Raw genomic sequence first — 24167 nt, forward strand, 5'->3', positions numbered from 1 at the left:
GACGTAGCTTGGCTGGTGGTGAGAAAGGCCCTCCCCGTCAGATCCTTCCTACACGCCAGGAAGCTCACCCCCTCTGCACGTTGCCCTCGAGGTGGCTGTGGTGGGGAAGAGACCGTTGTCCACCTCCTTGTGGATTGTGCCTTTGCAAAGAAAGTCTGGAGAGAGATGCAGTGGTTGCTGTCGAGGTTCATCCCGAGCAGTTCTGTGACACAGGACTCTGTGCTCTACGGGCTGTTCCCAGGGACACACACCGAGACAAACATCAACTGCAGCTGGAGGATCATCAACTCGGTGAACGAGGCGCTTTGGTCTGCCCGAAACTTGTTGGTCTTCCAGCACAAAGAGTTGTCCCCGACCGATTGTTGCGGACTGGCACAATCCAAAGTCCAGGACTACGTGCTGAGGGACGCACTAAAGCTTGGGGCAGCTGCCGCAAAGGCGCAATGGGGAAGGGTCGCTGTCTAAGACCTTTCTACCACAGCGCACCGAGAGACTGGGAACTGTTTAGAGCCCCTCGGGCTGTACAGATCAAAATGAAAGGCTGTAAATGATTGTAATATTGTTTGTACTGATGCACCTGGTGATACATTTTGTAAAAGTTTAACCTGGATTGTACCCTTGTAATGTTGTTTTTGAAATGGTTTGGAATGTGATTGAAGATATTTTATGAATAAAGTATATTTTTACAAAAAAAAAAAAAAATCTGTTCTTATCAGTTTAATATCTGATACGTCCCTTATCTGGGGACCATATATTAAATTGATTTTTGGAGCAGGGAGATGGAATAGGGGCTTGCTCCGTCCACTCCACGCATCGACCCGGTATTGCAGTATCTCTGGGAACGGTGCACCCTCCCCTTTCCAGGGGATTTTCAATGCTAAAAATAGTTTTCTTACAAACATCTGCTTTCTTTACTTCTCAACATGTACATGTTCCAAAATCCAACTTTCTTTCTTTCTCTCTCTCTCTCTCTCTCTCTCTCTCACTCACTCACCCGCAGCAGCTACACACAAAAAACACGCACTCTCACCCAACACTCGCCGGCAGGGCCGGCAGCAGATTGGACGCTACGTCCAGATCCCTGATGGAAACAGTTAAGGATGCCAAGCTGCACGACGTCTTCAGCAACCCTGCAGACGGAGCGCAGCGTAGATACACCTGGTCGCGGCCAGACGGGTCCATTCGTTCCAGGATAGACTTCCTGTTTGTGTCCCGTGCATTCACAGTCAGATCCACCGAGGTCAAGCCGGTGTTCTTCTCTGACCACTGCCTCCTACTGGCGGACTGCCACTTGGAGAAGGACCTGAGGGTGGGCAGGGGGGCATGGAAGCTAAATGTGCAACTGCTGACCCCAGAGAACATTGAGGAGCTCAAGAGGGATTACAAAGGTTGGAGAACCGTGAAACCCCTCTTTGAGTCCCTGACACACTGGTGGGAAGCGATCAAGGGAAACATCAAGAGGTTTTTCATCCTCAAAGGCACCCAGAAAGCTAGAAAGGAACAGAGGGAAATGTCCCGACTCCAGAAAAAGATGCAGAATCTGCTGCGGCTGCAGTCGATGGGGGTCGATGTCAAGGAGGAGCTCCAAGAGGTGAAGGGCCAGCAAGCCTCGCACTTTGCCTCGGAGGCCTCCAAGATCATCTTCCGTTCCAGAGTCCGCTCCGTGGAGCAGGATGAGACGTGCTCACGTTTCTTCTTCCAAAAGGTACACAGAGAGCGCTCTGTGATCAGCAGCCTGAAGGAAGAAGACGGCTCAGTAAAGTCATCACGGTCCGACATTCTGAGGATCAGCAAATCCTTTTATGCCGGATTGTATGACGTGAAGCCCACGGACAGCACGGCCTCCCAGTCCTTCCTGTCCTCTATCACGGAGGTCTTAGACCACAGTACGCGGGAGAGCCTGGACAAACCGCTAACTCCTGACGAACTGACTAAGGCCCTCGAGTCCTTGGAGAAGAGTAAAACCCCCGGAAGCGACGGCTTGCCGGCGGAGTTGTATTCGGCTCTGTGGGACTTGATCGGGCCAGACCTGCTAGGAGTGTACGAGAGTATGCTCCTGGCCGGTAGTATGTCAGAATCCATGAGGAAAGGCATCATCACCCTCATCTACAAGCACAAGGGGGAAAGGGAGGAAATTAGAAATTGGCGACCCATTTCACTGTTGAATGTGGACTATAAGATTCTGTCCAAGGTCATCGCCAACCGGGTCAAATCCGCTCTGGAATTGGTGATTCACCCTGACCAGACCTGCTCTGTGCCAGGCAGGAAGATCTCTGACAGCCTGGCGCTGCTCAGGGATACGATTGCCTATGTACAGGACAGGGGTGTGGATACCTGCCTCATCAGCTTGGATCAGGAGAAGGCCTTTGACAGAATATCGCACACCTACATGGGGGATGTGCTCTCCAAAATGGGCCTTGGGGAGGGAATTCGAAATTGGATCCAACTGCTCTACACTAACATCAGTAGCGCAGTCTCAATCAATGGGTGGGAAACAGATAGCTTTCCGATTAAATCTGGAGTCAGGCAGGGCTGTCCTCTCTCGCCTGTCCTTTTCGTGTGTTGCATAGAACCCTTTGCCGAGTCCATCAGGAACGACCCGGGCATAAGAGGAGTGACGATCCCAGGCAGTGGAGGCACTCAGGTAAAAGCCTCCCTGTACATGGACGACGTCGCCGTCTTCTGCTCGGATCCGCTGTCGGTGCGCAGACTGATGCACATCTGCGACCAGTTCGAACTGGCCTCGGGAGCCAAGGTAAATCGTGGGAAGAGCGAGGCCATGTTCTTTGGGAACTGGGCTGACCGATCCTTTGTCCCCTTCACTGTCAGGGCTGACGGCCTGAAGGTGCTGGGGATATGGTTCGGAGGGACCGGGGCATGCGTTAGAAACTGGAAGGAGCGAGTGGCTATGGTGAAGAGGAAACTGGGCATGTGGGATCGAAGCTCCCTCTCCATTGCGGGTAAGAACCTGGTCATCAGGTGTGAGGTACTCTCGCTGTTGCTGTACGTGGCGCAGGTCTGGCCCATTCCAGACTCCTGCGCGACGGCGATAACTCGAGCCATCTTCCGCTTTATCTGGAGGTCGAAAATGGATCGGGTCCGCAGGGACGCGATGTACAAGCCTCTAGATAAAGGGGGAAAAAACGTGCCCAACATCGCCCTCATACTGATGGCCACCTTTGTGTGCGGCTGCATCAAGCGGTGCGTAGACCCTCAGTACGCAAACACCAAGTGTCACTACGTGCTGAGGTTCTACCTGTCCCCGGTGTTGCGAAGGATGGGTCTGGCCACGCTGCCGCGGAACGCCCCAAGTAGTTGGACCGTGCCGTACCACCTGTCCCTGGTGGAAAAATTGATGCAGAAAAACACCTTTGACCACAAGTCCATCAGGCAGTGGTCAGCACGTAACGTCCTAGAGGCCCTGAGGGATAAGGAGAGGGTGGACCCTGTGGGATGGTTCCCCGAGCAGACTGTCAAAGTCATTTGGCAGAATGCCTCATCGCCAGAACTTTCCAACAAGCACCAAGACGTAGCTTGGCTGGTGGTGAGAAAGGCCCTCCCCGTCAGATCCTTCCTACACGCCAGGAAGCTCACCCCCTCTGCACGTTGCCCTCGAGGTGGCTGTGGTGGGGAAGAGACCGTTGTCCACCTCCTTGTGGATTGTGCCTTTGCAAAGAAAGTCTGGAGAGAGATGCAGTGGTTGCTGTCGAGGTTCATCCCGAGCAGTTCTGTGACACAGGACTCTGTGCTCTACGGGCTGTTCCCAGGGACACACACCGAGACAAACATCAACTGCAGCTGGAGGATCATCAACTCGGTGAACGAGGCGCTTTGGTCTGCCCGAAACTTGTTGGTCTTCCAGCACAAAGAGTTGTCCCCGACCGATTGTTGCGGACTGGCACAATCCAAAGTCCAGGACTACGTGCTGAGGGACGCACTAAAGCTTGGGGCAGCTGCCGCAAAGGCGCAATGGGGAAGGGTCGCTGTCTAAGACCTTTCTACCACAGCGCACCGAGAGACTGGGAACTGTTTAGAGCCCCTCGGGCTGTACAGATCAAAATGAAAGGCTGTAAATGATTGTAATATTGTTTGTACTGATGCACCTGGTGATACATTTTGTAAAAGTTTAACCTGGATTGTACCCTTGTAATGTTGTTTTTGAAATGGTTTGGAATGTGATTGAAGATATTTTATGAATAAAGTATATTTTTACAAAAAAAAAAAAAAAAATCTGTTCTTATCAGTTTAATATCTGATACGTCCCTTATCTGGGGACCATATATTAAATTGATTTTTGGAGCAGGGAGATGGAATAGGGGCTTGCTCCGTCCACTCCACGCATCGACCCGGTATTGCAGTATCTCTGGGAACGGTGCACCCTCCCCTTTCCAGGGGATTTTCAATGCTAAAAATAGTTTTCTTACAAACATCTGCTTTCTTTACTTCTCAACATGTACATGTTCCAAAATCCAACTTTCTTTCTTTCTCTCTCTCTCTCTCTCTCTCTCTCTCACTCACTCACCCGCAGCAGCTACACACAAAAAACACGCACTCTCACCCAACACTCGCCGGCAGGGCCGGCAGCAGATTGGACGCTACGTCCAGATCCCTGATGGAAACAGTTAAGGATGCCAAGCTGCACGACGTCTTCAGCAACCCTGCAGACGGAGCGCAGCGTAGATACACCTGGTCGCGGCCAGACGGGTCCATTCGTTCCAGGATAGACTTCCTGTTTGTGTCCCGTGCATTCACAGTCAGATCCACCGAGGTCAAGCCGGTGTTCTTCTCTGACCACTGCCTCCTACTGGCGGACTGCCACTTGGAGGAAGACCTGAGGGTGGGCAGGGGGGCATGGAAGCTAAATGTGCAACTGCTGACCCCAGAGAACATTGAGGAGCTCAAGAGGGATTACAAAGGTTGGAGAACCGTGAAACCCCTCTTTGAGTCCCTGACACACTGGTGGGAAGCAATCAAGGGAAGCATCAAGAGGTTTTTCATCCTCAAAGGCACCCAGAAAGCTAGAAAGGAACAGAGGGAAATGTCCCGACTCCAGAAAAAGATGCAGAATCTGCTGCGGCTGCAGTCGATGGGGGTCGATGTCAAGGAGGAGCTCCAAGAGGTGAAGGGCCAGCAAGCCTCGCACTTTGCCTCGGAGGCCTCCAAGATCATCTTCCGTTCCAGAGTCCGCTCCGTGGAGCAGGATGAGACGTGCTCACGTTTCTTCTTCCAAAAGGTACACAGAGAGCGCTCTGTGATCAGCAGCCTGAAGGAAGAAGACGGCTCAGTAAAGTCATCACGGTCCGACATTCTGAGGATCAGCAAATCCTTTTATGCCGGACTGTATGACGTGAAGCCCACGGACAGCACGGCCTCCCAGTCCTTCCTGTCCTCTATCACGGAGGTCTTAGACCACAGTACGCGAGAGAGCCTGGACAAACCGCTAACTCCTGACGAACTGACTAAGGCCCTCGAGTCCTTCGAGAAGAGTAAAACCCCCGGAAGCGACGGCTTGCCGGCGGAGTTGTATTGGGCTCTGCGGGACTTGATCGGGCCAGACCTGCTAGGAGTGTACGAGAGTATGCTCCTGGCCGGTAGTATGTCAGAATCCATGAGGAAAGGCATCATCACCCTCATCTACAAGCACAAGGGGGAAAGGGAGGAAATTAGAAATTGGCGACCCATTTCACTGTTGAATGCGGACTATAAGATTCTGTCCAAGGTCATCGCCAACCGGGTCAAATCCGCTCTGGAATTGGTGATTCACCCTGACCAGACCTGCTCTGTGCCAGGCAGGAAGATCTCTGACAGCCTGGCGCTGCTCAGGGATACGATTGCCTATGTACAGGACAGGGGTGTGGATACCTGCCTCATCAGCTTGGATCAGGAGAAGGCCTTTGACAGAATATCGCACACCTACATGGGGGATGTGCTCTCCAAAATGGGCTTTGGGGAGGGAATTCGATATTGGATCCAACTGCTCTACATTAACATCAGTAGCGCAGTGTCAATCATTGGGTGGGAAACAGATAGCTTTCCGATTAAATCTGGAGTCAGGCAGGGCTGTCCTCTCTCGCCTGTCCTTTTCGTGTGTTGCATAGAACCCTTTGCCGAGTCCATCAGGAAGGATCCGGGCATAAGAGGAGTGACGATCCCAGGCAGTGGAGGCACTCAGGTAAATGCCTCCCTGTACATGGACGACGTCGCCGTTTTCTGCTCGGATCCGCTGTCGGTGCGCAGACTGATGCACATCTGCGACCAGTTCGAACTGGCCTCGGGAGCCCAGGTAAATCGTGGGAAGAGCGAGGCCATGTTCTTTGGGAACTGGGCTGACCGATCCTTTGTCCCCTTCACTGTCAGGGCTGACGGCCTGAGGGTGCTGGGGATATGGTTCGGAGGGACCGGGGCATGCGTTAGAAACTGGAAGGAGCGAGTGGCTATGGTGAAGAGGAAACTGGGCATGTGGGATCGACGCTCCCTCTCCATTGCGGGTAAGAACCTGGTCATCAGGTGTGAGGTACTCTCGCTGTTGCTGTACGTGGCGCAGGTCTGGCCCATTCCAGACTCCTGCGCGACGGCGATCACTCGAGCCATCTTCCGCTTTATCTGGAGGTCGAAAATGGATCGTGTCCGCAGGGACGCGATGTACAAGCCTCTAGATAAAGGGGGAAAAAACGTGCCCAACATCGCCCTCATCCTGATGGCCACCTTTGTGTGCGGCTGCATCAAGCGGTGCGTAGACCCTCAGTACGCAAACACCAAGTGTCACTACGTGCTGAGGTTCTACCTGTCCCCGGTGTTGCGAAGGATGGGTCTGGCCACGCTGCCGCGGAACGCTCCAAGTAGTTGGACCGCGCCGTACCACCTGTCCCTGGTGGAAAAATTGATGCAGAAAAACACCTTTGACCACAAGTCCATCAGGCAGTGGTCAGCACGTAACGTCCTAGAGGCCCTGAGGGATAAGGAGAGGGTGGACCCTGTGGGATGGTTCCCCGAGCAGACTGTCAAAGTCATTTAGCAGAATGCCTCATCGCCAGAACTTTCCAACAAGCACCAAGACGTAGCTTGGCTGGTGGTGAGAAAGGCCCTCCCCGTCAGATCCTTCCTACACGCCAGGAAGCTCACCTCCTCTGCACGTTGCCCTCGAGGTGGCTGTGGTGGGGAAGAGACCGTTGTTCACCTCCTTGTGGATTGTGCCTTTGCAAAGAAAGTCTGGAGAGAGATGCAGTGGTTGCTGTCGAGGTTCATCCCGAGCAGCTCTGTGAGACAGGACTGTGTGCTCTACGGGCTGTTCCCAGGGACACACACCGAGACAAACATCAACTGCAGCTGGAGGATCATCAACTCAGTGAAAGAGGCGCTTTGGTCTGCCCGAAACTTGTTGGTCTTCCAGCACAAAGAGTTGTCCCCGACCGATTGTTGCGGACTGGCACAATCCAAAGTCCAGGACTACGTGCTGAGGGACGCACTAAAGCTTGGGGCAGCTGCCGCAAAGGCGCAATGGGGAAGGGTCGCTGTCTACGACCTTTCTACCACAGCGCACCGAGAGACTGGGAACTGTTTAGAGCCCCTCGGGCTGTACAGATCAAAATGAAAGGCTGTAAATGATTGTAATATTGTTTGTACTGATGCACCTGGTGATACATTTTGTAAAAGTTTAACCTGGATTGTACCCTTGTAATGTTGTTTTTGAAATGGTTTTGAATGTGATTGAAGATATTTTATGAATAAAGTATATTTTTACAAAAAAAAAAAAAAAAAATCTGTTCTTATCAGTTTAATATCTGATACGTCCCTTATCTGGGGACCATATATTAAATTGATTTTTGGAGCAGGGAGATGGAATAGGGGCTTGCTCCGTCCACTCCACGCATCGACCCGGTATTGCAGTATCTCTGGGAACGGTGCACCCTCCCCTTTCCAGGGGATTTTCAATGCTAAAAATAGTTTTCTTACAAACATCTGCTTTCTTTACTTCTCAACATGTACATGTTCCAAAATCCAACTTTCTTTCTTTCTCTCTCTCTCTCTCTCTCTCTCTCACTCACTCACCCGCAGCAGCTACACACAAAAAACACGCACTCTCACCCAACACTCGCCGGCAGGGCCGGCAGCAGATTGGACGCTACGTCCAGATCCCTGATGGAAACAGTTAAGGATGCCAAGCTGCACGACGTCTTCAGCAACCCTGCAGACGGAGCGCAGCGTAGATACACCTGGTCGCGGCCAGACGGGTCCATTCGTTCCAGGATAGACTTCCTGTTTGTGTCCCGTGCATTCACAGTCAGATCCACCGAGGTCAAGCCGGTGTTCTTCTCTGACCACTGCCTCCTACTGGCGGACTGCCACTTGGAGGAAGACCTGAGGGTGGGCAGGGGGGCATGGAAGCTAAATGTGCAACTGCTGACCCCAGAGAACATTGAGGAGCTCAAGAGGGATTACAAAGGTTGGAGAACCGTGAAACCCCTCTTTGAGTCCCTGACACACTGGTGGGAAGTGACCAAGGGAAGCATCAAGAGGTTTTTCATCCGCAAAGGCACCCAGAAAGCTAGAAAGGAACAGAGGGAAATGTCCCGACTCCAGAAAAAGATGCAGAACCTGCTCCGGCTGCAGTCGATGGGGGTCGATGTCAAGGAGGAGCTCCAAGAGGTGAAGGGCCAGCAAGCCTCGCACTTTGCCTCGGAGGCCTCCAAGATCATCTTCCATTCCAGAGTCCGCTCCGTGGAGCAGGATGAGACGTTCTCACGTTTCTTCTTCCAAAAGGTACACAGAGAGCGCTCTGTGATCAGCAGCCTGAAGGAAGAAGACGGCTCAGTAAAGTCATCACGGTCCGACATTCTGAGGATCAGCAAATCCTTTTATGCCGGATTGTATGACGTGAAGCCCACGGACAGCACGGCCTCCCAGTCCTTCCTGTCCTCTATCACGGAGGTCTTAGACCACAGCACGCGGGAGAGCCTGGACAAACCGCTAACTCCTGACGAACTGACTAAGGCCCTCGAGTCCTTCGAGAAGAATAAAACCCCCGGAAGCGACGGCTTGCCGGCGGAGTTGTATTCGGCTCTGTGGGACTTGATCGGGCCAGACCTGCTAGGAGTGTACGAGAGAATGCTCCTGGCCGGTAGTATGTCAGAATCCATGAGGAAAGGCATCATCACCCTCATCTACAAGCACAAGGGGGAAAGGGAGGAAATTAGAAATTGGCGACCCATTTCACTGTTGAATGTGGACTATAAGATTCTGTCCAAGGTCATCGCCAACCGGGTCAAATCCGCTCTGGAATTGGTGATTCACCCTGACCAGACCTGCTCTGTGCCAGGCAGGAAGATCTCTGACAGCCTGGCGCTGCTCAGGGATACGATTGCCTATGTACAGGACAGGGGTGTGGATACCTGCCTCATCAGCTTGGATCAGGAGAAGGCCTTTGACAGAATATCGCACACCTACATGGGGGATGTGCTCTCCAAAATGGGCTTTGGGGAGGGAATTCGAAATTGGATCCAACTGCTCTACACTAACATCAGTAGCGCAGTCTCAATCAATGGGTGGGAAACAGATAGCTTTCCGATTAAATCTGGAGTCAGGCAGGGCTGTCCTCTCTCGCCTGTCCTTTTCGTGTGTTGCATAGAACCCTTTGCCGAGTCCATCAGGAGCGACCCGGGCATAAGAGGAGTGACGATCCCAGGCAGTGGAGGCACTCAGGTAAAAGCCTCCCTGTACATGGACGACGTCGCCGTCTTCTGCTCGGATCCGCTGTCGGTGCGCAGACTGATGCACATCTGCGACCAGTTCGAACTGGCCTCGGGAGCCAAGGTAAATCGTGGGAAGAGCGAGGCCATGTTCTTTGGGAACTGGGCTGACCGATCCTTTGTCCCCTTCACTGTCAGGGCTGACGGCCTGAAGGTGCTGGGGATATGGTTCGGAGGGACCGGGGCATGCGTTAGAAACTGGAAGGAGCGAGTGGCTATGGTGAAGAGGAAACTGGGCATGTGGGATCGACGCTCCCTCTCCATTGCGGGTAAGAACCTGGTCATCAGGTGTGAGGTACTCTCGCTGTTGCTGTACGTGGCGCAGGTCTGGCCCATTCCAGACTCCTGCGCGACGGCGATAACTCGAGCCATCTTCCGCTTTATCTGGAGGTCGAAAATGGATCGGGTCCGCAGGGACGCGATGTACAAGCCTCTAGATAAAGGGGGAAAAAACGTGCCCAACATCGCCCTCATACTGATGGCCACCTTTGTGTGCGGCTGCATCAAGCGGTGCGTAGACCCTCAGTACGCAAACACCAAGTGTCACTACGTGCTGAGGTTCTACCTGTCCCCGGTGTTGCGAAGGATGGGTCTGGCCACGCTGCCGCGGAACGCTCCAAGTAGTTGGACCGTGCCGTACCACCTGTCCCTGGTGGAAAAATTGATGCAGAAAAACACCTTTGACCACAAGTCCATCAGGCAGTGGTCAGCACGTAACGTCCTAGAGGCCCTGAGGGATAAGGAGAGGGTGGACCCTGTGGGATGGTTCCCCGAGCAGACTGTCAAAGTCATTTGGCAGAATGCCTCATCGCCAGAACTTTCCAACAAGCACCAAGACGTAGCTTGGCTGGTGGTGAGAAAGGCCCTCCCCGTCAGATCCTTCCTACACGCCAGGAGTCTCACCCCCTCTGCACGTTGCCCTCGAGGTGGCTGTGGTGGGGAAGAGACCGTTGTCCACCTCCTTGTGGATTGTGCCTTTGCAAAGAAAGTCTGGAGAGAGATGCAGTGGTTGCTGTCGAGGTTCATCCCGAGCAGTTCTGTGACACAGGACTCTGTGCTCTACGGGCTGTTCCCAGGGACACACACCGAGACAAACATCGACTGCAGCTGGAGGATCATCAACTCGGTGAACGAGGCGCTTTGGTCTGCCCGAAACTTGTTGGTCTTCCAGCACAAAGAGTTGTCCCCGACCGATTGTTGCGGACTGGCACAATCCAAAGTCCAGGACTACGTGCTGAGGGACGCACTAAAGCTTGGGGCAGCTGCCGCAAAGGCGCAATGGGGAAGGGTCGCTGTCTAAGACCTTTCTACCACAGCGCACCGAGAGACTGGGAACTGTTTAGAGCCCCTCGGGCTGTACAGATCAAAATGAAAGGCTGTAAATGACTGTAATATTGTTTGTACTGATGCACCTGGTGATACATTTTGTAAAAGTTTAACCTGGATTGTACCCTTGTAATGTTGTTTTTGAAATGGTTTGGAATGTGATTGAAGATATTTTATGAATAAAGTATATTTTTACAAAAAAAAAAACAACCTGTTCTTATCAGTTTAATATCTGATACGTCCCTTATCTGGGGACCATATATTAAATTGATTTTTGGAGCAGGGAGATGGAATAGGGGCTTGCTCCGTCCACTCCACGCATCGACCCGGTATTGCAGTATCTCTGGGAACGGTGCACCCTCCCCTTTCCAGGGGATTTTCAATGCTAAAAATAGTTTTCTTACAAACATCTGCTTTCTTTACTTCTCAACATGTACATGTTCCAAAATCCAACTTTCTTTCTTTCTCTCTCTCTCTCTCTCTCTCTCTCTCACTCACTCACCCGCAGCAGCTACACACAAAAAACACGCACTCTCACCCAACACTCGCCGGCAGGGCCGGCAGCAGATTGGACGCTACGTCCAGATCCCTGATGGAAACAGTTAAGGATGCCAAGCTGCACGACGTCTTCAGCAACCCTGCAGACGGAGCGCAGCGTAGATACACCTGGTCGCGGCCAGACGGGTCCATTCGTTCCAGGATAGACTTCCTGTTTGTGTCCCGTGCATTCACAGTCAGATCCACCGAGGTCAAGCCGGTGTTCTTCTCTGACCACTGCCTCCTACTGGCGGACTGCCACTTGGAGGAAGACCTGAGGGTGGGCAGGGGGGCATGGAAGCTAAATGTGCAACTGCTGACCCCAGAGAACATTGAGGAGCTCAAGAGGGATTACAAAGGTTGGAGAACCGTGAAACCCCTCTTTGAGTCCCTGACACACTGGTGGGAAGCGATCAAGGGAAGCATCAAGAGGTTTTTCATCCTCAAAGGCACCCAGAAAGCTAGAAAGGAACAGAGGGAAATGTCCCGACTCCAGAAAAAGATGCAGAATCTGCTGCGGCTGCAGTCGATGGGGGTCGATGTCAAGGAGGAGCTCCAAGAGGTGAAGGGCCAGCAAGCCTCGCACTTTGCCTCGGAGGCCTCCAAGATCATCTTCCGTTCCAGAGTCCGCTCCGTGGAGCAGGATGAGACGTGCTCACGTTTCTTCTTCCAAAAGGTACACAGAGAGCGCTCTGTGATCAGCAGCCTGAAGGAAGAAGACGGCTCAGTAAAGTCATCACGGTCCGACATTCTGAGGATCAGCAAATCCTTTTATGCCGGATTGTATGACGTGAAGCCCACGGACAGCACGGCCTCCCAGTCCTTCCTGTCCTCTATCACGGAGGTCTTAGACCACAGTACGCGGGAGAGCCAGGACAAACCGCTAACTCCTGACGAACTGACTAAGGCCCTCGAGTCCTTCGAGAAGAGTAAAACCCCCGGAAGCGACGGCTTGCCGGCGGAGTTGTATTCGGCTCTGTGGGACTTGATCGGGCCAGACCTGCTAGGAGTGTACGAGAGTATGCTCCTGGCCGGTAGTATGTCAGAATCCATGAGGAAAGGCATCATCACCCTCATCTACAAGCACAAGGGGGAAAGGGAGGAAATTAGAAATTGGCGACCCATTTCACTGTTGAATGTGGACTATAAGATTCTGTCCAAGGTCATCGCCAACCGGGTCAAATCCGCTCTGGAATTGGTGATTCACCCTGACCAGACCTGCTCTGTGCCAGGCAGGAAGATCTCTGACAGCCTGGCGCTGCTCAGGGATACGATTGCCTATGTACAGGACAGGGGTGTGGATACCTGCCTCATCAGCTTGGATCAGGAGAAGGCCTTTGACAGAATATCGCACACCTACATGGGGGATGTGCTCTCCAAAATGGGCCTTGGGGAGGGAATTCGAAATTGGATCCAACTGCTCTACACTAACATCAGTAGCGCAGTCTCAATCAATGGGTGGGAAACAGATAGCTTTCCGATTAAATCTGGAGTCAGGCAGGGCTGTCCTCTCTCGCCTGTCCTTTTCGTGTGTTGCATAGAACCCTTTGCCGAGTCCATCAGGAACGACCCGGGCATAAGAGGAGTGACGATCCCAGGCAGTGGAGGCACTCAGGTAAAAGCCTCCCTGTACATGGACGACGTCGCCGTCTTCTGCTCGGATCCGCTGTCGGTGCGCAGACTGATGCACATCTGCGACCAGTTCGAACTGGCCTCGGGAGCCAAGGTAAATCGTGGGAAGAGCGAGGCCATGTTCTTTGGGAACTGGGCTGACCGATCCTTTGTCCCCTTCACTGTCAGGGCTGACGGCCTGAAGGTGCTGGGGATATGGTTCGGAGGGACCGGGGCATGCGTTAGAAACTGGAAGGAGCGAGTGGCTATGGTGAAGAGGAAACTGGGCATGTGGGATCGAAGCTCCCTCTCCATTGCGGGTAAGAACCTGGTCATCAGGTGTGAGGTACTCTCGCTGTTGCTGTACGTGGCGCAGGTCTGGCCCATTCCAGACTCCTGCGCGACGGCGATAACTCGAGCCATCTTCCGCTTTATCTGGAGGTCGAAAATGGATCGGGTCCGCAGGGACGCGATGTACAAGCCTCTAGATAAAGGGGGAAAAAACGTGCCCAACATCGCCCTCATACTGATGGCCACCTTTGTGTGCGGCTGCATCAAGCGGTGCGTAGACCCTCAGTACGCAAACACCAAGTGTCACTACGTGCTGAGGTTCTACCTGTCCCCGGTGTTGCGAAGGATGGGTCTGGCCACGCTGCCGCGGAACGCTCCAAGTAGTTGGACCGTGCCGTACCACCTGTCCCTGGTGGAAAAATTGATGCAGAAAAACACCTTTGACCACAAGTCCATCAGGCAGTGGTCAGCACGTAACGTCCTAGAGGCCCTGAGGGATAAGGAGAGGGTGGACCCTGTGGGATGGTTCCCCGAGCAGACTGTCAAAGTCATTTGGCAGAATGCCTCATCGCCAGAACTTTCCAACAAGCACCAAGACGTAGCTTGGCTGGTGGTGAGAAAGGCCCTCCCCGTCAGATCCTTCCTACACGCCAGGAAGCTCACCCCCTCTGCACGTTGCCCTCGAGGTGGCTGTGGTGGGGAAGAGACCGTTGTCCACCTCCTTGTGGATTGTGCCTTTGCAAAGAAAGTCTGGAGAGAGATGCAGTGGTTGCTGTCGAGGTTCATCCCGAGCAGTTCTGTGACACAGGACTCTGTGCTCTACGGTCTGTTCCCAGGGACACACACCGAGACAAACATCAACTGCAGCTGGAGGATCATCAACTCGGTGAACGAGGCGCTTTGGTCTGCCCGAAACTTGTTGGTCTTCCAGCACAAAGAGTTGTCCCCGACCGATTGTTGCGGACTGGCACAATCCAAAGTCCAGGACTACGTGCTGAGGGACGCACTAAAGCTTGGGGCAGCTGCCGCAAAGGCGCAATGGGGAAGGGTCGCTGTCTAAGACCTTTCTACCACAGCGCACCGAGAGACTGGGAACTGTTTAGAGCCCCTCGGGCTGTACAGATCAAAATGAAAGGCTGTAAATGATTGTAATATTGTTTGTACTGATGCACCTGGTGATACATTTTGTAAAAGTTTAACCTGGATTGTACCCTTGTAATGTTGTTTTTGAAATGGTTTGGAATGTGATTGAAGATATTTTATGAATAAAGTATATTTTTACAAAAAAAAAAAAAAAAATCTGTTCTTATCAGTTTAATATCTGATACGTCCCTTATCTGGGGACCATATATTAAATTGATTTTTGGAGCAGGGAGATGGAATAGGGGCTTGCTCCGTCCACTCCACACATCGACCCGGTATTGCAGTATCTCTGGGAACGGTGCACCCTCCCCTTTCCAGGGGATTTTCAATGCTAAAAATAGTTTTCTTACAAACATCTGCTTTCTTTACTTCTCAACATGTACATGTTCCAAAATCCAACTTTCTTTCTTTCTCTCTCTCTCTCTCTCTCTCTCTCTCACTCACTCACCCGCAGCAGCTACACACAAAAAACACGCACTCTCACCCAACACTCGCCGGCAGGGCCGGCAGCAGATTGGACGCTACGTCCAGATCCCTGATGGAAACAGTTAAGGATGCCAAGCTGCACGACGTCTTCAGCAACCCTGCAGACGGAGCGCAGCGTAGATACACCTGGTCGCGGCCAGACGGGTCCATTCGTTCCAGGATAGACTTCCTGTTTGTGTCCCGTGCATTCACAGTCAGATCCACCGAGGTCAAGCCGGTGTTCTTCTCTGACCACTGCCTCCTACTGGCGGACTGCCACTTGGAGGAAGACCTGAGGGTGGGCAGGGGGGCATGGAAGCTAAATGTGCAACTGCTGACCCCAGAGAACATTGAGGAGCTCAAGAGGGATTACAAAGGTTGGAGAACCGTGAAACCCCTCTTTGAGTCCCTGACACACTGGTGGGAAGCGATCAAGGGAAGCATCAAGAGGTTTTTCATCCTCAAAGGCACCCAGAAAGCTAGAAAGGAACAGAGGGAAATGTCCCGACTCCAGAAAAAGATGCAGAATCTGCTCCGGCTGCAGTCGATGGGGGTCGATGTCAAGGAGGAGCTCCAAGAGGTGAAGGGCCAGCAAGCCTCGCACTTTGCCTCGGAGGCCTCCAAGATCATCTTCCGTTCCAGAGTCCGCTCCGTGGAGCAGGATGAGACGTGCTCACGTTTCTTCTTCCAAAAGGTACACAGAGAGCGCTCTGTGATCAGCAGCCTGAAGGAAGAAGACGGCTCAGTAAAGTCATCACGGTCCGACATTCTGAGGATCAGCAAATCCTTTTATGCCGGACTGTATGACGTGAAGCCCACGGACAGCACGGCCTCCCAGTCCTTCCTGTCCTCTATCACGGAGGTCTTAGACCACAGTACGCGAGAGAGCCTGGACAAACCGCTAACTCCTGACGAACTGACTAAGGCCCTCGAGTCCTTCGAGAAGAGTAAAACCCCCGGAAGCGACGGCTTGCCGGCGGAGTTGTATTGGGCTCTGCGGGACTTGATCGGGCCAGACCTGCTAGGAGTGTACGAGAGTATGCTCCTGGCCGGTAGTATGTCAGAATCCATGAGGAAAGGCATCATCACCCTCATCTACAAGCACAAGGGGGAAAGGGAGGAAATTAGAAATTGGCGACCCATTTCACTGTTGAATGCGGACTATAAGATTCTGTCCAAGGTCATCGCCAACCGGGTCAAATCCGCTCTGGAATTGGTGATTCACCCTGACCAGACCTGCTCTGTGCCAGGCAGGAAGATCTCTGACAGCCTGGCGCTGCTCAGGGATACGATTGCCTATGTACAGGACAGGGGTGTGGATACCTGCCTCATCAGCTTGGATCAGGAGAAGGCCTTTGACAGAATATCGCACACCTACATGGGGGATGTGCTCTCCAAAATGGGCTTTGGGGAGGGAATTCGATATTGGATCCAACTGCTCTACATTAACATCAGTAGCGCAGTGTCAATCATTGGGTGGGAAACAGATAGCTTTCCGATTAAATCTGGAGTCAGGCAGGGCTGTCCTCTCTCGCCTGTCCTTTTCGTGTGTTGCATAGAACCCTTTGCCGAGTCCATCAGGAAGGATCCGGGCATAAGAGGAGTGACGATCCCAGGCAGTGGAGGCACTCAGGTAAATGCCTCCCTGTACATGGACGACGTCGCCGTTTTCTGCTCGGATCCGCTGTCGGTGCGCAGACTGATGCACATCTGCGACCAGTTCGAACTGGCCTCGGGAGCCCAGGTAAATCGTGGGAAGAGCGAGGCCATGTTCTTTGGGAACTGGGCTGACCGATCCTTTGTCCCCTTCACTGTCAGGGCTGACGGCCTGAGGGTGCTGGGGATATGGTTCGGAGGGACCGGGGCATGCGTTAGAAACTGGAAGGAGCGAGTGGCTATGGTGAAGAGGAAACTGGGCATGTGGGATCGACGCTCCCTCTCCATTGCGGGTAAGAACCTGGTCATCAGGTGTGAGGTACTCTCGCTGTTGCTGTACGTGGCGCAGGTCTGGCCCATTCCAGACTCCTGCGCGACGGCGATCACTCGAGCCATCTTCCGCTTTATCTGGAGGTCGAAAATGGATCGTGTCCGCAGGGACGCGATGTACAAGCCTCTAGATAAAGGGGGAAAAAACGTGCCCAACATCGCCCTCATCCTGATGGCCACCTTTGTGTGCGGCTGCATCAAGCGGTGCGTAGACCCTCAGTACGCAAACACCAAGTGTCACTACGTGCTGAGGTTCTACCTGTCCCCGGTGTTGCGAAGGATGGGTCTGGCCACGCTGCCGCGGAACGCTCCAAGTAGTTGGACCGCGCCGTACCACCTGTCCCTGGTGGAAAAATTGATGCAGAAAAACACCTTTGACCACAAGTCCATCAGGCAGTGGTCAGCACGTAACGTCCTAGAGGCCCTGAGGGATAAGGAGAGGGTGGACCCTGTGGGATGGTTCCCCGAGCAGACTGTCAAAGTCATTTAGCAGAATGCCTCATCGCCAGAACTTTCCAACAAGCACCAAGACGTAGCTTGGCTGGTGGTGAGAAAGGCCCTCCCCGTCAGATCCTTCCTACACGCCAGGAAGTTCACCTCCTCTGCACGTTGCCCTCGAGGTGGCTGTGGTGGGGAAGAGACCGTTGTTCACCTCCTTGTGGATTGTGCCTTTGCAAAGAAAGTCTGGAGAGAGATGCAGTGGTTGCTGTCGAGGTTCATCCCGAGCAGCTCTGTGAGACAGGACTGTGTGCTCTACGGGCTGTTCCCAGGGACACACACCGAGACAAACATCAACTGCAGCTGGAGGATCATCAACTCAGTGAAAGAGGCGCTTTGGTCTGCCCGAAACTTGTTGGTCTTCCAGCACAAAGAGTTGTCCCCGACCGATTGTTGCGGACTGGCACAATCCAAAGTCCAGGACTACGTGCTGAGGGACGCACTAAAGCTTGGGGCAGCTGCCGCAAAGGCGCAATGGGGAAGGGTCGCTGTCTACGACCTTTCTACCACAGCGCACCGAGAGACTGGGAACTGTTTAGAGCCCCTCGGGCTGTACAGATCAAAATGAAAGGCTGTAAATGATTGTAATATTGTTTGTACTGATGCACCTGGTGATACATTTTGTAAAAGTTTAACCTGGATTGTACCCTTGTAATGTTGTTTTTGAAATGGTTTGGAATGTGATTGAAGATATTTTATGAATAAAGTATATTTTTACAAAAAAAAAAAAAAAAAATCTGTTCTTATCAGTTTAATATCTGATACGTCCCTTATCTGGGGACCATATATTAAATTGATTTTTGGAGCAGGGAGATGGAATAGGGGCTTGCTCCGTCCACTCCACGCATCGACCCGGTATTGCAGTATCTCTGGGAACGGTGCACCCTCCCCTTTCCAGGGGATTTTCAATGCTAAAAATAGTTTTCTTACAAACATCTGCTTTCTTTACTTCTCAACATGTACATGTTCCAAAATCCAACTTTCTTTCTTTCTCTCTCTCTCTCTCTCTCTCTCTCTCTCACTCACTCACCCGCAGCAGCTACACACAAAAAACACGCACTCTCACCCAACACTCGCCGGCAGGGCCGGCAGCAGATTGGACGCTACGTCCAGATCCCTGATGGAAACAGTTAAGGATGCCAAGCTGCACGACGTCTTCAGCAACCCTGCAGACGGAGCGCAGCGTAGATACACCTGGTCGCGGCCAGACGGGTCCATTCGTTCCAGGATAGACTTCCTGTTTGTGTCCCGTGCATTCACAGTCAGATCCACCGAGGTCAAGCCGGTGTTCTTCTCTGACCACTGCCTCCTACTGGCGGACTGCCACTTGGAGGAAGACCTGAGGGTGGGCAGGGGGGCATGGAAGCTAAATGTGCAACTGCTGACCCCAGAGAACATTGAGGAGCTCAAGAGGGATTACAAAGGTTGGAGAACCGTGAAACCCCTCTTTGAGTCCCTGACACACTGGTGGGAAGTGACCAAGGGAAGCATCAAGAGGTTTTTCATCCGCAAAGGCACCCAGAAAGCTAGAAAGGAACAGAGGGAAATGTCCCGACTCCAGAAAAAGACGCAGAACCTGCTCCGGCTGCAGTCGATGGGGGTCGATGTCAAGGAGGAGCTCCAAGAGGTGAAGGGCCAGCAAGCCTCGCACTTTGCCTCGGAGGCCTCCAAGATCATCTTCCATTCCAGAGTCCGCTCCGTGGAGCAGGATGAGACGTGCTCACGTTTCTTCTTCCAAAAGGTACACAGAGAGCGCTCTGTGATCAGCAGCCTGAAGGAAGAAGACGGCTCAGTAAAGTCATCACGGTCCGACATTCTGAGGATCAGCAAATCCTTTTATGCCGGATTGTATGACGTGAAGCCCACGGACAGCACGGCCTCCCAGTCCTTCCTGTCCTCTATCACGGAGGTCTTAGACCACAGCACGCGGGAGAGCCTGGACAAACCGCTAACTCCTGACGAACTGACTAAGGCCCTCGAGTCCTTCGAGAAGAATAAAACCCCCGGAAGCGACGGCTTGCCGGCGGAGTTGTATTCGGCTCTGTGGGACTTGATCGGGCCAGACCTGCTAGGAGTGTACGAGAGAATGCTCCTGGCCGGTAGTATGTCAGAATCCATGAGGAAAGGCATCATCACCCTCATCTACAAGCACAAGGGGGAAAGGGAGGAAATTAGAAATTGGCGACCCATTTCACTGTTGAATGTGGACTATAAGATTCTGTCCAAGGTCATCGCCAACCGGGTCAAATCCGCTCTGGAATTGGTGATTCACCCTGACCAGACCTGCTCTGTGCCAGGCAGGAAGATCTCTGACAGCATGGCGCTGCTCAGGGATACGATTGCCTATGTACAGGACAGGGGTGTGGATACCTGCCTCATCAGCTTGGATCAGGAGAAGGCCTTTGACAGAATATCGCACACCTACATGGGGGATGTGCTCTCCAAAATGGGCTTTGGGGAGGGAATTCGAAATTGGATCCAACTGCTCTACACTAACATCAGTAGCGCAGTCTCAATCAATGGGTGGGAAACAGATAGCTTTCCGATTAAATCTGGAGTCAGGCAGGGCTGTCTTCTCTCGCCTGTCCTTTTCGTGTGTTGCATAGAACCCTTTGCCGAGTCCATCAGGAACGACCCGGGCATAAGAGGAGTGACGATCCCAGGCAGTGGAGGCACTCAGGTAAAAGCCTCCCTGTACATGGACGACGTCGCCGTCTTCTGCTCGGATCCGCTGTCGGTGCGCAGACTGATGCACATCTGCGACCAGTTCGAACTGGCCTCGGGAGCCAAGGTAAATCGTGGGAAGAGCGAGGCCATGTTCTTTGGGAACTGGGCTGACCGATCCTTTGTCCCCTTCACTGTCAGGGCTGACGGCCTGAAGGTGCTGGGGATATGGTTCGGAGGGACCGGGGCATGCGTTAGAAACTGGAAGGAGCGAGTGGCTATGGTGAAGAGGAAACTGGGCATGTGGGATCGACGCTCCCTCTCCATTGCGGGTAAGAACCTGGTCATCAGGTGTGAGGTACTCTCGCTGTTGCTGTACGTGGCGCAGGTCTGGCCCATTCCAGACTCCTGCGCGACGGCGATAACTCGAGCCATCTTCCGCTTTATCTGGAGGTCGAAAATGGATCGGGTCCGCAGGGACGCGATGTACAAGCCTCTAGATAAAGGGGGAAAAAACGTGCCCAACATCGCCCTCATACTGATGGCCACCTTTGTGTGTGGCTGCATCAAGCGGTGCGTAGACCCTCAGTACGCAAACACCAAGTGTCACTACGTGCTGAGGTTCTACCTGTCCCCGGTGTTGCGAAGGATGGGTCTGGCCACGCTGCCGCGGAACGCTCCAAGTAGTTGGACCGTGCCGTACCACCTGTCCCTGGTGGAAAAATTGATGCAGAAAAACACCTTTGACCACAAGTCCATCAGGCAGTGGTCAGCACGTAACGTCCTAGAGGCCCTGAGGGATAAGGAGAGGGTGGACCCTGTGGGATGGTTCCCCGAGCAGACTGTCAAAGTCATTTGGCAGAATGCCTCATCGCCAGAACTTTCCAACAAGCACCAAGACGTAGCTTGGCTGGTGGTGAGAAAGGCCCTCCCCGTCAGATCCTTCCTACACGCCAGGAGTCTCACCCCCTCTGCACGTTGCCCTCGAGGTGGCTGTGGTGGGGAAGAGACCGTTGTCCACCTCCTTGTGGATTGTGCCTTTGCAAAGAAAGTCTGGAGAGAGATGCAGTGGTTGCTGTCGAGGTTCATCCCGAGCAGTTCTGTGACACAGGACTCTGTGCTCTACGGGCTCTTCCCAGGGACACACACCGAGACAAACATCGACTGCAGCTGGAGGATCATCAACTCGGTGAAAGAGGCGCTTTGGTCTGCCCGAAACTTGTTGGTCTTCCAGCACAAAGAGTTGTCCCCGACCGATTGTTGCGGACTGGCACAATCCAAAGTCCAGGACTACGTGCTGAGGGACGCACTAAAGCTTGGGGCAGCTGCCGCAAAGGCGCAATGGGGAAGGGTCGCTGTCTAAGACCTTTCTACCACAGCGCACCGAGAGACTGGGAACTGTTTAGAGCCCCTCGGGCTGTACAGATCAAAATGAAAGGCTGTAAATGATTGTAATATTGTTTGTACTGATGCACCTGGTGATACATTTTGTAAAAGTTTAACCTGGATTGTACCCTTGTAATGTTGTTTTTGAAATGGTTTTGAATGTGATTGAAGATATTTTATGAATAAAGTATATTTTTACAAAAAAAAAAAAAAAAAATCTGTACAGAATATCGCACACCTACATGGGGGATGTGCTCTCCAAAATGGGCTTTGGGGAGGGAAATCGAAATTGGATCCAACTGCTCTACACTAACATCAGTAGCGCAGTCTCAATCAATGGGTGGGAAACAGATAGCTTTCCGATTAAATCTGGAGTCAGGCAGGGCTGCCCTCTCTCGCCTGTCCTTTTCGTGTGCTGCATAGAACCCTTTGCCGAGTCCATCAGGAAGGATCCGGGCATAAGAGGAGTGACGATCCCAGGCAGTGGAGGCACTCAGGTAAAAGCCTCCCTGTACATGGACGACGTCGCCGTCTTCTGCTCGGATCCGCTGTCGGTGCGCAGACTGATGCACATCTGCGACCAGTTCGAACTGGCCTCGGGAGCCAAGGTAAATCGTGGGAAGAGCGAGGCCATGTTCTTTGGGAACTGGGCTGACCGATCCTTTGTCCCCTTCACTGTCAGGGCTGACGGCCTGAAGGTGCTGGGGATATGGTTCGGAGGGACCGGGGCATGCGTTAGAAACTGGAAGGATCGAGTGGCTATGGTGAAAAGGAAACTGGGCATGTGGGAGCGACGCTCCCTCTCCATTGCGGGTAAGAACCTGGTCATCAGGTGTGAGGTACTCTCGCTGTTGCTGTACGTGGCGCAGGTCTGGCCCATTCCAGACTCCTGCGCGATGGCGATCACTCGAGCCATCTTCCGCTTTATCTGGAGGTCGAAAATGGATCGTGTCCGCAGGGACGCGATGTACAAGCCTCTAGATAAAGGGGGAAAAAACGTGCCCAACATCGCCCTCATACTGATGGCCACCTTTGTGTGTGGCTGCATCAAGCGGTGCATAGACCCTCAGTACGCAAACACCAAGTGTCACTACGTGCTGAGGTTCTACCTGTCCCCGGTGTTGCGAAGGATGGGTCTGGCCACGCTGCCGCGGAACGCTCCAAGTAGTTGGACCGTGCCGTACCACCTGTCCCTGGTGGAAAAATTGATGCAGAAAAACACCTTTGACCACAAGTCCATCAGGCAGTGGTCAGCACGTAACGTCATAGAGGCCCTGAGGGAAAAGGAGAGGGTGGACTCGGTGGGATGGTTCCCCGAGCAGACTGTCAAAGTCATTTGGCAGAATGCCTCATCGCCAGAACTTTCCAACAAGCACCAAGACGTAGCTTGGCTGGTGGTGAGAAAGGCCCTCCCCGTCAGATCCTTCCTACACGCCAGGAGGCTCACCCCCTCTGCACGTTGCCCTCGAGGTGGCTGTGGTGGGGAAGAGACCGTTGTCCACCTCCTTGTGGATTGTGCCTTTGCAAAGAAAGTCTGGAGAGAGATGCAGTGGTTGCTGTCGAGGTTCATCCCGAGCAGTTCTGTGACACAGGACTCTGTGCTCTACGGGCTGTTCCCAGGGACACACACCGAGACAAACATCGACTGCAGCTGGAGGATCATCAACTCGGTGAAAGAGGCGCTTTGGTCTGCCCGAAACTTGTTGGTCTTCCAGCACAAAGAGTTGTCCCCGACCGATTGTTGCGGACTGGCACAATCCAAAGTCCAGGACTACGTGCTGAGGGACGCACTAAAGCTTGGGGCAGCTGCCGCAAAGGCGCAATGGGGAAGGGTCGCTGTCTAAGACCTTTCTACCACAGCGCACCGAGAGACTGGGAACTGTTTAGAGCCCCTCGGGCTGTACAGATCAAAATGAAAGGCTGTAAATGATTGTAATATTGTTTGTACTGATGCACCTGCTGATACATTTTGTAAAAGTTTAACCTGGATTGTACCCTTGTAATGTTGTTTTTGAAATGGTTTGGAATGTGATTGAAGATATTTTATGAATAAAGTATATTTTTACAAAAAAAAAAAAAAATCTGTTCTTATCAGTTTAATATCTGATACGTCCCTTATCTGGGGACCATATATTAAATTGATTTTTGGAGCAAGGAGATGGAATAGGGGCTTGCTCCGTCCACTCCACGCATCGACCCGGTATTGCAGTATCTCTGGGAACGGTGCACCCTCCCCTTTCCAGGGGATTTTCAATGCTAAAAATAGTTTTCTTACAAACATCTGCTTTCTTTACTTCTCAACATGTACATGTTCCAAAATCCAACTTTCTTTCTTTCTCTCTTTCTCTCTCTCTCACTCACTCACTCACCCGCAGCAGCTACACACAAAAAACACACACGCTCACCCAACACTCACAGACAGCACTCTCATCTCACAAACACTCTACCTCACTTATACAAAAACAGCTTTCACTTGCAAATACACCTCTCAAACACTCTCTCAGCTGCACCTTT

The 24167-nt window shown here is 52.6% G+C and overlaps 7 pseudogenes; all 7 read left to right on the plus strand.

Moving 5' to 3' along the window:
- The first annotated feature begins 677 nt into the window (after nucleotides 1-677).
- On the plus strand, nucleotides 678-855 carry LOC144674826 (U2 spliceosomal RNA; annotated as a pseudogene).
- A 3348-nt stretch (nucleotides 856-4203) lies between these two features.
- On the plus strand, nucleotides 4204-4383 carry LOC144674828 (U2 spliceosomal RNA; annotated as a pseudogene).
- Nucleotides 4384-7731: 3348 nt separating this feature from the next.
- Nucleotides 7732-7912, plus strand: LOC144674832 (U2 spliceosomal RNA; annotated as a pseudogene).
- A 3346-nt stretch (nucleotides 7913-11258) lies between these two features.
- Nucleotides 11259-11435, plus strand: LOC144674840 (U2 spliceosomal RNA; annotated as a pseudogene).
- A 3348-nt stretch (nucleotides 11436-14783) lies between these two features.
- Nucleotides 14784-14963, plus strand: LOC144674841 (U2 spliceosomal RNA; annotated as a pseudogene).
- A 3348-nt stretch (nucleotides 14964-18311) lies between these two features.
- On the plus strand, nucleotides 18312-18492 carry LOC144674830 (U2 spliceosomal RNA; annotated as a pseudogene).
- Nucleotides 18493-23709: 5217 nt separating this feature from the next.
- LOC144674852 (U2 spliceosomal RNA) lies at nucleotides 23710-23887 on the plus strand (annotated as a pseudogene).
- Nucleotides 23888-24167: the final 280 nt, after the last annotated feature.

Source organism: Cetorhinus maximus, unplaced genomic scaffold, assembly GCF_964194155.1.
Source record: "Cetorhinus maximus unplaced genomic scaffold, sCetMax3.hap1.1 HAP1_SCAFFOLD_829, whole genome shotgun sequence".
Classification (NCBI taxonomy): domain Eukaryota; kingdom Metazoa; phylum Chordata; class Chondrichthyes; order Lamniformes; family Cetorhinidae; genus Cetorhinus; species Cetorhinus maximus.